The sequence below is a fragment of the Nuphar pumila genome, chromosome 5, assembly GCF_984573655.1.
Source record: "Nuphar pumila chromosome 5, dmNupPumi1.hap1.1, whole genome shotgun sequence".
NCBI classification, from domain to species: domain Eukaryota; kingdom Viridiplantae; phylum Streptophyta; class Magnoliopsida; order Nymphaeales; family Nymphaeaceae; genus Nuphar; species Nuphar pumila.
The window spans coordinates 2,515,276-2,529,386 of record NC_143253.1 but is presented as its reverse complement, the minus strand read 5'-3'; the positions used below and the strand labels follow the sequence as shown (position 1 = coordinate 2,529,386).

Genomic DNA, 14,111 nt, shown 5'->3' with positions numbered 1-14,111 from the left:
TGTAAAACCCCATATTAAAAAAAAAAAAATCTGTTTGGACCCGGGCCGGGTCGGGTCCGGACCCGACCCCCCCCCCTTTTTATTTTAGGGTTTTCAAAAGTAAAAACCCGAACAGTCGGGCGCCGCAAACCCCCCTTCTCCCCCTTCGTTCTGGGCTGGATAAGGAAACCCATCGAGGGTTTCCCCTTTCGGGTCCCCCCTGCGGCTTTAAGAGAAAGGATGGAGGGCGAGGGGGGGGATCACGCCTCCCTCTTCTCTTCTCCTCCCTCTCGCAGCCCTCGCCCCCCTTCCACGCCGGTCTCCTCCCTGCTGCGCACGTCGCCGACGCCGGCGACCGCTCCCAGGTATGCCATCCTCCCTCTTCTCTTCTCCTCCCTCTTCTTTTCCTCACTCCCTCTCCTCGGTGGGTGACAGGGAACCGACGGGAGGTCGGGTGCCCTCCCTGTCACCCCCGTCCCAAGCCCTCACTCTCTCTGTCAGGGGTTAGTCCCCCTGCCACCCCCGATCATCGGTAGGCAGGGGCAGTGCCCCTGCCGCTTCATGATTCCCGGCAGGCAGGGGCTAGCCCCGCTGCCTCTAAAGTTTTGGTGCGCAGGGGTAGTGCCCCTGCCGCCTTCCTGTTTCGGCTGGCAGGGGCCTGTTTCGGCTGGCAGGGGCAATGCCCCTGTCACCCTTTGTCTTGATCGACTGGCAGGGGCAATGCCCCTGTCACCCTTTGTCTTGATCGGCTGGCAGGGGCAATGCCCCTGTCACCCTTTGTCTTGATCGGCTGGCAGGGGCAATGCCCCTGTCACTCTTTGTCTTGCTCGGCTGACAGGGGCAATGCCTCTGTCGCCCTTGTTTTTTTCTCGGCTAACAGGGGCTATGCCCCTGTTGCCCTTAGTTTTGCTCGGCTAGCAGGGGCAATGCCCCTGTTGCCCTTAGTTTTGCTCGGCTGGCAGGGGCAATGCCCCTGTTGCTCTTAGTTTTGCTAGGCTGGCAGGGGCTCGTCCCCTGCCGCCTCTTGGCTTCTGGGAGGGCAGGGGATACTCCCCTACTGCCCCTTGATTCTCGGCACGCAGGGGCTTGTTCCCCTGTCACCCCCCCCCGTCTCGAGCTTTCTCCCTCACTCTGTCGGCAGGGGCTAGCCCTGCCGTCTTTTGGCTGTCGGCAGGGGCTCAACCCCTGTCGCTTCTGGGTTGTCGGCAGGGGCTGCCCCCCTGCCGCATCGATGCTACCGGCAGGGGCTGGTTCCCTGCCGTCTCGTGCTGGCCTCACTGTCGCCTCGCTGTTTTCGACAGGGGCTCTGTCCCAGTCGCCCCACTGTTGTCGGCAAGCAGGGGTTCGCCCCCTATCGCTTTCCTGATTTCAGCCAGTAGGTGCACACCCCTATTGCCTCTCTCTTTTCCTGTAGGCAGGTTTGTTTCTTTTACTTTCCGCATGATAATTAACGTAGCACTGTTGCAGACCTCGCATCGGACCCCTCGCTCTGGCTCCGCGGCCCGAGCCTCGTATCATCTACACGCGTAGACGCACGCAGCTGCACGACATCCCGAGGTAGGGGAAAGTCGCACGAATAGTATGTATGAACAAAATAAAATAAGACTTCTGAGATAGAATAGTTATTGTGCATACTTGTGTATCTGAAGAAATATTGACTGGTCAAAGTTTACTCTTTGTGATTCTTTTGAAATTGCATATCGTAAATTCTTTGGGTAGACTCATCAATTAGTTTAATTGGCATGCCGGTTTACGTGTAAGATTACTTAACTGATAATTGTCTATTCTGCATGATTACTCCTTTGAAACTGCATACTTAAGGTAGACTTTGTGAATAGACTCAGAATGCACTGCAATTGCTATTGTAATCGAACCTTAAGGCAGGTACAGTATGAATTTTACGTAAGATCATGGAGGGTATTGAAGGGTAAAATCTATACTTTACCGAATTTAATAATATCGGCCTCCACAAGCCAATTGCTCAGAAAAAACAAAACATGTCATGTAGGAAACAAAAGAATCATAAACCATTATGTTGCCCTCTCATCGTAGTTGTACCTCTAGGAAGGTACGATCGTACTTTTGGACAAGTACGTCCCATGTGGGTTACGATGGTGGGATGTTGAGGTTGTGGCAACCTCGATGAATGCTATTAGCAAAATGCTGAGATCACATAAAATGGTGACCATTTCGCCTTCACAGGCAAGATGCTCGAGTGGGTCTAATGGACCAGAGCATGTAGGATGGGACGACGGTTAAGAAACCCCCGTCGTACCCATCCGATCTTCACGGTTCATCAAGAGAGAGGATGGATGGTACAAAGACTCCGATGGACAGGTTGTTAACAACCACCCCACGAGCAAAAGACTCGGTTTTCCCCAGTCATCGGAGTTAGGGGAATTGGGATTACCATAAATTATCCTAGGTGGTAACTCCCAGGCACTTCTGCAGAATTTGGATGCATCCATGGGCCACGAATGCCTTTGGGGATTTACTCTCTTGGTCACTAACCGTCCCCTTAGGAGCGGACTCAGTCAGCCATCCGGGTTAATGAAAACACCTGACATAATAAACCCCCGGATCGGTCTCGGTTGTTTCTACGTTTCGCGTCTGTGCGTACCCACAGGCCAGTTAATATCAGAACTTAAAGAATATATTCAGGAATAGATATAGATGACTGAGACTTACACTGCTTCTCTTTGCACTTATTACATTTGTTAGAATAGACTACAACTGCTTTAATTGCTTAAATATCATAACTGCTTATCTCATGAATGTCCTGTTTTATTCTCATTCTACTTATCTGTTCGTGCACCTACTGGTTTGTTATGAAGCTGACCCATTTCATGGGCAGGTGAGGAGTAGGACTTCACTGGCGGCCGATGGCGTGGTGCAACGTGGATCAAGATTCATTTTCTTTCTGCTGGCGGCTTGGCTCTGGGACTTTTTTGGAGTTTTTCTTAGATTTATTGAACTTTGGAATAAAAGGCTCATTTTGTAATAAACTGCAGATTTTAATAGATTGCCTTATTTCTTAAATTCTTTTAAGATGTTGTACATGTGAATGATGGTTTTGCAGCTAACGTACCCAGGATTGTTGACTTGTGTTCCTTTCTAAATGTCTTCCGTTGTTGTTTTTAAATATTAAACTTTAAATCTTTGAAAGGTTTTTCGATAAGGTTTTCGAAATCACAAGTCGAAATTTTGGGTCGTTACAAATAGAGCCGGCGGGGGAGGTCCTACGACTGAAGACTGATTACCATAATGCCCTTAGCTTTTGGCTAAAGGGCATTATGTTAAATAAATAAAAAAACCTAAAAAACAAAATACTATTGTGCCCCTAATGGGCACAACCTATTGCACTGCTATGAAAAGACTAAAATACCTCTAATGGGTATTTCCTATTACAACACTGGAAATATTATAAACTATATACATATATATGAGTATATATATGTAAATATGTACAAAGATGAATAAATACATATGTGTACAACGTAACAAGTCGAAATTTTGGGTCGTTACAACTTGGTATCAGAGCCAGATCAGAAAGAAGTGAATCTTGACTATTGAGCATCCCATCGCGCTGTAAGTAAATCTTTGATATTTCATAGCATGTTTAGACTAAATGATATTCTTGTTTTATTCGTAGTACCGTTGGATATATGGATCCAGTTACTGGTTCTAATGGTATTCGCGGTAGGAGCACGCGTAGTGTACGTGGCCGTTCCGTAAGAGGGAGGGGTGGACGTGAGATGTTCGGGGCTGGTTGCTGGGCTAACCGCCCTCCTCTACCCATTTTTACGGATGAGCAAGGCTTCGCACTACCGATCGCCTACCAGATACACTTGGCAGCAGCGTGGGCTGAAGTGCATGCTCGAGAAGGTGGTTTCGCGCCTTCACACATTCAGGTGCACCATCAGACACCACAGGAGTCATCGGGAGATTTTGTTCCCCCTGAGTTAACAGAGGAGTGTGGTTTATGCGGAGAAACAGGCCACACCATGGATGCTTGCTTCCACAAGGCTGAGCATGACGACAAGATCGCAATTTCGACTGCCGGCGAGCAACCGCCACCTCCGGCAGACCCAGTGGGCGGTGTATCACCCACATACACACCTGCGACGGATTCTTCAGATTATAGTCTTGGCTCACCGGAATATACTCCGGCGACGCCCCTTTACGGGCAGGAGCCCTCCTACGATGAGCCACTTCCCTTCACCCCTAAGCGCAGATTCAGGCGCACAGGCAATAGAAGGGAATATCTTAGGAAGTATTCTAGTCGTCCCTAAGGGGAGGTAGCACGCACCCAGTTTTGTTGGAGTCTGTGAACTCATTTATAACTGCGGAATATAACTTTTGCTTATGTACCAGCACGGCTGGATTCTAAATATTTGACTCTCGGAATAAAGATTTATGTTATTGCCTTTGTTTCTATACTTATGCCTACTGGTACGTCGTTAGTGTTTTTGACTTTAATCTTGGTTGCTTTTTAAGGATGGCGGGAAACTCAAGCCACAACATGGCCGATGAGTTGCGTGAACAGAGGGGATTCATGATGGATACCCTCAACTCCTTAGCTGAGGCGATTCGTAACCAGGGTCGCCCCCATCAGGATCCAGGTTCCCTTGTTGGGAATGCACCAACCGCCACATATGAAAAATTTCTGAAGCTGGACCCTCCTACTTTCTTTGGCAAGGTTGATCCTGACTTGGCGGAGAGTTGGGTTAAAGAGGTGGAACGGGTGTTCCAAGTGTTGTCCGTTCCTGAGGATAAGAAGACAATGTTCGGGTCCTTTCGTTTGAAGGACGACGCTCGCGACTGGTGGGACACTACGCGGGAGGTGCAGTTTCCGGGTGCTGAGGTGATTCCGTGGGAGGCCTTCCGAAGGGTTTTTCTCGGAAACTATTTCCCTCCTCATGCGAGGGAAAAGAAGAAGGTGGAATTTCTAGAGCTGTGCCAAGGAAGCTTAAGTTTGAACGACTATATCGCCAAATTTCAACGGTTGGAGCGCTATTGTCCTCACCTATTCGAGGATGATCATGAGCGGGCCGGGAAGTTTATTCGCGGACTGAAGGAAGGACTCAGGCATAGGGTTCTCACCAGCATGCCCGCGACTTTTTCGGCGGCAGTAGCAGCAGCCACCCTACTGAACGAGGATTGGGAGCGTTCAAAAAGTGTGCAAGCCAAGAAGTCAACCGCATCAGGTGGCGAGCAGAAGAAGACATTTTCCGGCGGCCCAGGGCAACGACCACCTTTTCCAGTGAAGACTGAAGCAGGGAAGAAACAGTTTCCTCCAGCAAAACGCCAGCGACAACAGGGCCCTCCACCACCCAGGCAACCGTCGAATGATAACTGCCCCAGGTGCAAGAGGCCTCATGTGGGACAATCTTGTCCGCGGGACACTGGCGGATGCCTGTACTGTGGCAAGATGGGCCATTTCATACGCGACTGCCGGAAGAAAGCAGCAGATGACCTCAAGCGAACCGGCAACGTATCTCAGCCTCCTCGACCACCTCATCAGCAACAACAACGAGCACAACCAAGCAGTGGCAGAGAGCCGGGTCGAGTTTATGCAGCCACGGTCGATCAATTGACCAAAGGGGATCTCGTTCAAGGTACCATTCTTGTTGCTGATCAAGCAGCTTTTGCACTCTTTGATTGTGGTGCCACACATTCGTTTGTTTCAGAAAAATTCGTAAAACAATTGCACATAACGGTAAAAACGCTTGATAATGCATTAGACGTGTATAACCCCGTTGGGAAGAACACGGTTTGCACCACTTTCATACCTGAATTGGACGTAGTTGTGGCAGAGCGGCACTTGCCTGCTTGTGCTATCCTGCTGGAGATGACTGAATTTGACGTCATCCTAGGCATGAATTGGTTGCACAAGTATCATGCCAAGATCTTTTGCCGTGATGGCAAGATCGTTTTATCACCTCCAGGCTCTTCGAGAGTAGAATTCAGAATTCCCAGACCTGTTCGAGCAAGCCGGATGATCTCGGCACTTAAGGCACAGAACTTCTTGCGGAAGGGATGCACTGCCTTTTTGGTTAGTGTTATCCAGTCAGATCCAATGCCCATTCCCATCAGTGAGCTTGATATTGTTCGCGATTACCCCGACGTTTTTCCTAAAGAGTTGTCGGGACTTCCACCGTCTCGTGAGGTAGAATTCAGTATTGAATTGCTACCAGGTACGACACCAATCTCCAAAGCACCCTACAGAATGGCGCCAGCTAAGCTTGAGGAGCTGAAGAAGCAGTTGCAGGAGTTGTTGGATCAGGGATTCATTCGCCCCAGCGTTTCTCCTTGGGGAGCTCCTGTGCTCTTCGTGAAGAAGAAGGACGGGACTTTGCGATTGTGCATCGACTATCGAATGCTCAACCAGGCCACAATAAAAAACAAGTACCCATTGCCGCGTATCGAAGACTTGTTCGATCAGTTGCAGAAGGCCAAGGTTTTCTCGAAAATCGATCTTAGGTCCGGATATCATTAACTCAGAATTAGGAATGAGGATATTCTTAAGACGGCCTTTCGGACGAGATACGGACATTACGAGTTCACAGTCATGCCGTTCGGACTGACCAATGCCCCCGCAGCTTTCATGGACTTGATGAATAGGGTGTTCAAGCCATTTTTGGACACCTTCGTGATCGTGTTCATCGACGACATCTTGGTGTACTCAGAAAGTCGAGAGCAACATCGAGAGCACCTAACAGTTGTGTTGGAGACCTTGCGAAAGGAACGTTTGTATGCCAAGTTCTCTAAATGTGAATTCTGGCTCGAGGAAGTCATGTTTTTGGGACACGTTATTTCTAAGGAAGGAGTGTCCGTGGACCCTGCAAAGGTGGAGGCTGTACTTGGTTGGCAGCAACCAAAGAACGCGCGTGATATCAGGAGTTTCCTTGAACTAGCGGGTTACTACAGAAGATTCATTCAGGATTTTTCTAAAATTGCGTTACCTCTGACAAAGTTACTGAAGAAAGAGACTAAATTCTTATGGGACGAGAAGTGCGAGGCGAGTTTTCAGTTGTTGAAGGAACGACTTACCAGTGCTCCTATTTTGACCTTACCTTCTGGTAAGGGCGGGTTCGTGATTTATACCGATGCCTCTGGGTCAGGCCTAGGGGCCGTGCTGATGCAGAATGGGAAGGTGATCGCTTACGCTTCTCGACAACTTAAAATTCACGAGAAGAACTACCCAACTCACGATTTAGAGTTAGCGGCAGTGGTGTTCGCACTGAAGATATGGAGACATTACTTGTACGGGGAGCAGTTTGAAGCATTCACCGATCATAAGAGCCTTAAGTACCTATTTTCACAGAAGGAATTGAATATGAGACAACGACGTTGGCTTGAATTCCTCAAGGATTACGACTTCACCCTCTCCTACCACCCAGGAAAGGCGAACGTCGTGGCTGACGCTCTCAGCCGCAAAGCACCGGAAGTTTCGATTAATGCCTTATTCGCTGGATGGAGGTTGGTCGAAGACCTAGCCTCTTGGGAACCTTTCGCAATCACTCAAGGTTCAATCGGTTTATCCCACCTTGTTGCTCAACCTGAGCTACTAGCGAGAATCATCAATGGACAGAAGACTGATGCGCGCTACGAGAAGTTGAAGGCTCAAGCGGTATTGGCAGATACACCTTTTCGTCTGAAGGAGGATGGAAGTATATGGTTGAGGGAGCGCCTTTGGGTTCCTGATGACCCGGTTCTTCGAGATGAAGTTCTTGCAGAAGCCCACAAGTCTAGGTACACAATTCACCCGGGTAGCACGAAGATGTTCAAGGACCTGCAACGCAGTTATTGGTGGAACGGTATGAAGCGAGACGTGGCTAAGTATGTCTCGAAGTGTTTAACGTGTCAGCAAATCAAGATCGAGCACCAGAGACCCGGTGGGGTCATGCAGCAGATAGAGATCCCTCTATGGAAGTGGGAAGAGGTTAACATGGACTTTATAGTCGGTCTTCCGAGGACGCGGAGAAAGCATGACACGATTTGGGTGATCGTCGATAGACTCACCAAGTCGGCTCACTTTCTACCTATCCGTCTCAACCAATCGTTAGATAGTCTCGCTGATCTCTATGTTAGAGAGATTGTGAGATTGCACGGTGTTCCAGTCTCGATTATCTCCGATCGTGATCCTAGATTCACTTCAAGGTTTTGGGGACAACTTCAGTTGGCGTTGGGCACAAAGTTAAAGTTTAGTACTGCGTTTCACCCTCAGACGGACGGGCAGTCGGAGCGTACGATTCAAACCTTGGAAGACATGCTTCGAGCCTGTATGATGGACTGGAAGGGAGAGTGGGATTCCCACATCAGTTTGGCGGAGTTCGCGTATAACAACAGCTATCATGCGAGCATCGGGATGGCCCCATACGAAGCTTTGTATGGGAGGCCATGTCGATCACCTGTTTACTGGGACGAGGTTGGCGAACGAAGTTTGGAGGCACCTATAGTCTTGCAACACTATACTCAACAAGTGCAGATGATTCGAGAACGACTCCGTACCGCTCAAAGTCGGCAGAAAAGCTATGCAGATAGACGCCGACGAGAGCTTGTCTTCGATATTGGCGAGATGGTTTTTGTTAAGGTATCTCCGACGAAGAGCGTATTTCGGTTCGGGAAAAAGGGAAAGCTGAGTCCTAGATACGTCGGACCGTTCGAAATCCTGGAGCGGATTGGAGAAGCAGCTTATCGCGTGGCGTTACCTCCGCAGTATGCTCAGATCCATAATGTTTTTCACGTATCCATGTTGAGGAAATATGTTCACGATCCATCGCATATCATTCATTATGATGATGTGGACATTAGGGGGGACTTGACATTCGAAGAAAGACCAGTGGAGATCATCGACCGTCGTGACCAAGTGCTTAGGTCAAAGACCATTTCCTTTGTAAAGGTTCGGTGGCAACATCATGGGATTGACGAATGTACTTGGGAACCTGAGAACGATATCAGGGATAAATATCCTGACCTGTATTTTGATTCTTCAAGGTAATAAATATTTCGCGGACGAAATTCTTTTAAGAGGGGTAGGATGTAAAACCCCATATTAAAAAAAAAAAAATCTGTTTGGACCCGGGCCGGGTCGGGTCCGGACCCGACCCGCCCCCCCCCTTTTTATTTTAGGGTTTTCAAAAGTAAAAACCCGAACAGTCGGGCGCCGCAAACCCCCCTTCTCCCCCTTCGTTCTGGGCTGGATAAGGAAACCCATCGAGGGTTTCCCCTTTCGGGTGCCCCCTGCGGCTTTAAGAGAAAGGATGGAGGGCGAGGGGGGGATCACGCCTCCCTCTTCTCTTCTCCTCCCTCTCGCAGCCCTCGCCCCCCTTCCACGCCGGTCTCCTCCCTGCTGCGCACGTCGCCGACGCCGGCCACCGCTCCCAGGTATGCCATCCTCCCTCTTCTCTTCTCCTCTCCTCCCTCTTCTTTTCCTCACTCCCTCTCCTCGGTGGGTGACAGGGAACCGACGGGAGGTCGGGTGCCCTCCCTGTCACCCCCGTCCCAAGCCCTCACTCTCTCTGGCAGGGGTTAGTCCCCCTGCCACCCCCCGATCATCGGCAGGGGCTAGCCTCGCTGCCTCTAAAGTTTTGGCGCGCAGGGGTAGTGCCCCTGTCGCCTTCCTGTTTCGGCTGGCAGGGGCAATGCCCCTGCCGCCTTCCTGTTTCGGCTGGCAGGGGCAATGCCCCTGTCACCCTTTGTCTTGATCGGCTGGCAGGGGCAATGCCCCTGTCACCCTTTGTCTTGATCGGCTGGCAGGGGCAATGCCCCTGTCACTCTTTGTCTTGCTCGGCTGACAGGGGCAATGCCTCTGTCGCCCTTGTTTTTTTCTCGGCTAACAGGGGCTATGCCCCTGTTGCCCTTAGTTTTGCTCGGCTAGCAGGGGCAATGCCCCTGTTGCCCTTAGTTTTGCTCGGCTGGCAGGGGCAATGCGCCCCTGCCGCCTCTTGGCTTCTGGGAGGGCAGGGGATACTCCCCTGCTGCCCCTTGATTCTCGGCACGCAGGGGCTTGTTCCCCTGTCACCCCCCCCGTCTCGAGCTTTCTCCCTCACTCTGTCGGCAGGGGCTAGCCCTGCCGTCTTTTGGCTGTCGGCAGGGGCTCAACCCCTGCCGCTTCTGGGTTGTCGGCAGGGGCTGCCCCCCTGCCGCATCGATGCTACCGGCAGGGGCTGGTTCCCTGCCATCTCGTGCTGGCCTCACTGTCGCCTCGCTGTTTTCGACAGGGGCTCTGTCCCAGTCGCCCCACTGTTGTCGGCAAGCAGGGGTTCGCCCCCTGTCGCTTTCCTGATTTCAGCCAGTAGGGGCACACCCCTATTGCCTCTCTCTTTTCCTGTAGACAGGTTTGTTTCTTTTACTTTCCGCATGATAATTAACGTAGCACTGTTGCAGACCTCGCATCGGACCCCTCGCTCTGGCTCCGCGGCCCGAGCCTCGTATCATCTACACGCGTAGACGCACGCAGCTGCACGACATCCCGAGGTAGGGGAAAGTCGCACGAATAGTATGTATGAACAAAATAAAATAAGACTTCTGAGATAGAATAGTTATTGTGCATACTTGTGTATCTGAAGAAATATTGACTGGTCAAAGTTTACTCTTTATGATTCTTTTGAAATTGCATATCGTAAATTCTTTGGGTAGACTCATCAATTAGTTTAATTGGCATGCCGGTTTACGTGTAAGATTACTTAACTGATAATTGTCTATTCTGCATGATTACTCCTTTGAAACTGCATACTTAAGGTAGACTTTGTGAATAGACTTAGAATGCACTGCAATTGCTATTGTAATCGAACCTTAAGGCAGGTACAGTATGAATTTTATGTAAGATCATGGAGGGTATTGAAGGGTGAAATCTATACTTTACCGAATTTAATAATATCGGCCTCCACAAGCCAATTGCTCAGAAAAAACAAAACATGTCATGTAGGAAACAAAAGAATCATAAACCATTATGTTGCCCTCTCATCGTAGTTGTACCTCTAGGAAGGTACGATCGTACTTTTGGACAAGTACGTCCCATGTGGGTTACGATGGTGGGATGTTGAGGTTGTGGCAACCTCGATGAATGCTATTAGCAAAATGCTGAGATCACATAAAATGGTGACCATTTCGCCTTCACAGGCAAGATGCTCGAGTGGGTCTAATGGACCAGAGCATGTAGGATGGGACGGCGGTTAAGAAACCCCCGTCGTACCCATCCGATCTTCACGGTTCATCAAGGGAGAGGATGGATGGTACAAAGACTCCGATGGACAGGTTGTTAACAACCACCCCACGAGCAAAACACTCGGTTTTCCCCAGTCATCGGAGTTAGGGGAATTGGGATTACCATAAATTATCCTAGGTGGTAACTCCCAGGCACTTCTGTAGAAGTTGGATGCATCCATGGGCCACGAATGCCTTTGGGGATTTACTCTCTTGGTCACTGACCGTCCCCTTAGGAGCGGACTCAGTCAGCCATCCGGGTTAATGAAAACACCTGACATAATAAACCCCCGGATCGGTCTCGGTTGTTTCTACGTTTCGCGTCTGTGCGTACCCACAGGCCAGTTAATATCAGAACTTAAAGAATATATTCAGGAATAGATATAGATGACTGAGACTTACACTGCTTCTCTTTGCACTTATTACATTTGTTAGAATAGACTACAACTGCTTTAATTGCTTAAATATCATAACTGCTTATCTCATGAATGTCCTGTTTTATTCTCATTCTACTTATCTGTTCGTGCACCTACTGGTTTGTTATGAAGCTGACCCATTTCATGGGCAGGTGAGGAGTAGGACTTCACTGGCGGCCGATGGCGTGGTGCAACGTGGATCAAGATTCATTTTCTTTCTGCTGGCGGCTTGGCTCTGGGACTTTTTTGGAGTTTTTCTTAGATTTATTGAACTTTGGAATAAAAGGCTCATTTTGTAATAAACTGTAGATTTTAATAGATTGCCTTATTTCTTAAATTCTTTTAAGATGTTGTACATGTGAATGATGGTTTTGCAGCTAACGTACCCAGGATTGTTGACTTGTGTTCCTTTCTAAATGTCTTCCGTTGTTGTTTTTAAATATTAAACTTTAAATCTTTGAAAGGTTTTTCGATAAGGTTTTCGAAATCACAAGTCGAAATTTTGGGTCGTTACAAATAGAGCCGGCGGGGGAGGTCCTACGACTGAAGACTGATTACCATAATGCCCTTAGCTTTTGGCTAAAGGGCATTATGTTAAATAAATAAAAAAACCTAAAAAACAAAATACTATTGTGCCCCTAATGGGCACAACCTATTGCACTGCTATGAAAAGACTAAAATACCTCTAATGGGTATTTCCTATTACAACACTGGAAATATTATAAACTATATACATATATATGAGTATATATATGTAAATATGTACAAAGATGAATAAATACATATGTGTACAACGTAACAAGTGGAAGAATAATGGTCTGTAGCGTTTAAGCTTATTTACTGTCCAGGAAATTGAAAATAGATAGATCATGCTGCTACTGAGTGGATTTCTGTTTGTAAAAGCTTACCTAACTAGAAAGCTTGATTCCCCAAAGTAATATGATCTTCCAAAGCACACATAAATAGATGTTGCAGATGTTCAAATATCATCAGAACTGGCTTTAAAGGGAAATGAACTTTAAAAATTCTATGAATATGCAATTCAATGTAAGTTGTTTCTTTTTTTAAAGTCTTCCTTTTATCTAGATGCATTGTTGGATCTTTCTTATTCTTCATGTCTTCAATTTATCTTTATTTGTTTCTTTTCATTCAATTATTTAAAATTGTGCAAATATGACAGTTTTTTACTACTTTTTCTAAAAGGGCGTTGTGCAATTTTAGAATATGTTGTATATATGTCTAAGAGCATATTCTGTCCTCTTAATAGATGGGTATTCCTTCTTCTTCTTTTTTATAAGAATAACTCTCTCTCTCTCTGTGATGTAATGTCCGATAGAGAATGACCAGGAATGAGATCTCCTTCTTGCTTGCTTTCTTAAATACTCTATGATGAAAGCACTTAGAGGGTAAATATAGGGAAGGTGATTCCTTTGGTTTAGGGATGTCAACAGGTCGGATTAAGGTCAGATCTAGGCATTACTGAATCCAACTTAGTAGGATCTGACCTAATCAGATTCGGATTCAGATGGAAAAAGATAAATCCAAATCCAGTTCTGACTAGTTTAAATCCTGGTATTTACACTTAATCGGATTCAGGTTTTAGTCAGATTCATATTTCAATACAAAACTCTGTATCAAACCCGAATCTGATTTTTAATCGATTCCAGATTTGGCTACCGAATCTGACTAATTGGATTCGGATTTGTGTCGGATATCGGGTTACATCTGACCTGTTGACATCCCTACTTTGGTTATTACTCCATTCTACCATTTTCTTCTTTCAATAAAAAATAATTTAAAAAGGTACTTCATAAATATAATCACACCTAATCTCTTTATTGGTGATTTATATTGAAAATAAACTTTTGGACTTTCTCCTAGGCTTTTACCATTTGATTTACATTTCGTATTCATCACACAAGAACTGTTTCTTGCAATTTGCTCCATCTCCTTAGGTGCCTTTGAATAATCCTTGGATGCATTGATTTATCTAGATTCAAAATAATCTTTTTTTTGTCACGAAATGGCATGAAATCTGAGACACAAGTAATATAAAAGAATAACAACAATTTTATCAAACATAAATGAAATCCAAATGCATTCTCATAATGCATTTGACTAGATACAGTAAACCATACATATCCATGTGGAAAATCAAGACATAAAAATTAACTATTTTATTAATGAGATATTTACACAAATATACAAGTCAACCTCACTACAACACTCATCCACACACACAGTATATACATCCATCCTCTCTCACCTATACAACAAAAGGATGAACAATATATAGAGGAAGACATAACAGCTAGTTTGACTAGACTAGTCAAACTAACTATTAGAGCAAATCACAGCAACTAGTTTGACTATTCAAACTAGCCGTTACAAGCCCCAGCGGCCAGTTGGTCATTCAAAAAATAACCAAAAAAGAAAAACAAAAATAAAAATAAAATATTAGTCCTAATAATGATAAAAAAACCTAATCTAACTTAAAGTATACCA

General features: G+C 46.8%; 1 protein-coding gene across 2 annotated transcripts in view; it reads left to right on the top strand.

Moving 5' to 3' along the window:
• The window catches only part of LOC149836463 (protein ZINC INDUCED FACILITATOR-LIKE 1-like), a 49,566-nt gene that overhangs the window by 27,135 nt on the left and 8,320 nt on the right, over nt 1-14,111 (top strand). The window lies entirely within an intron of this gene.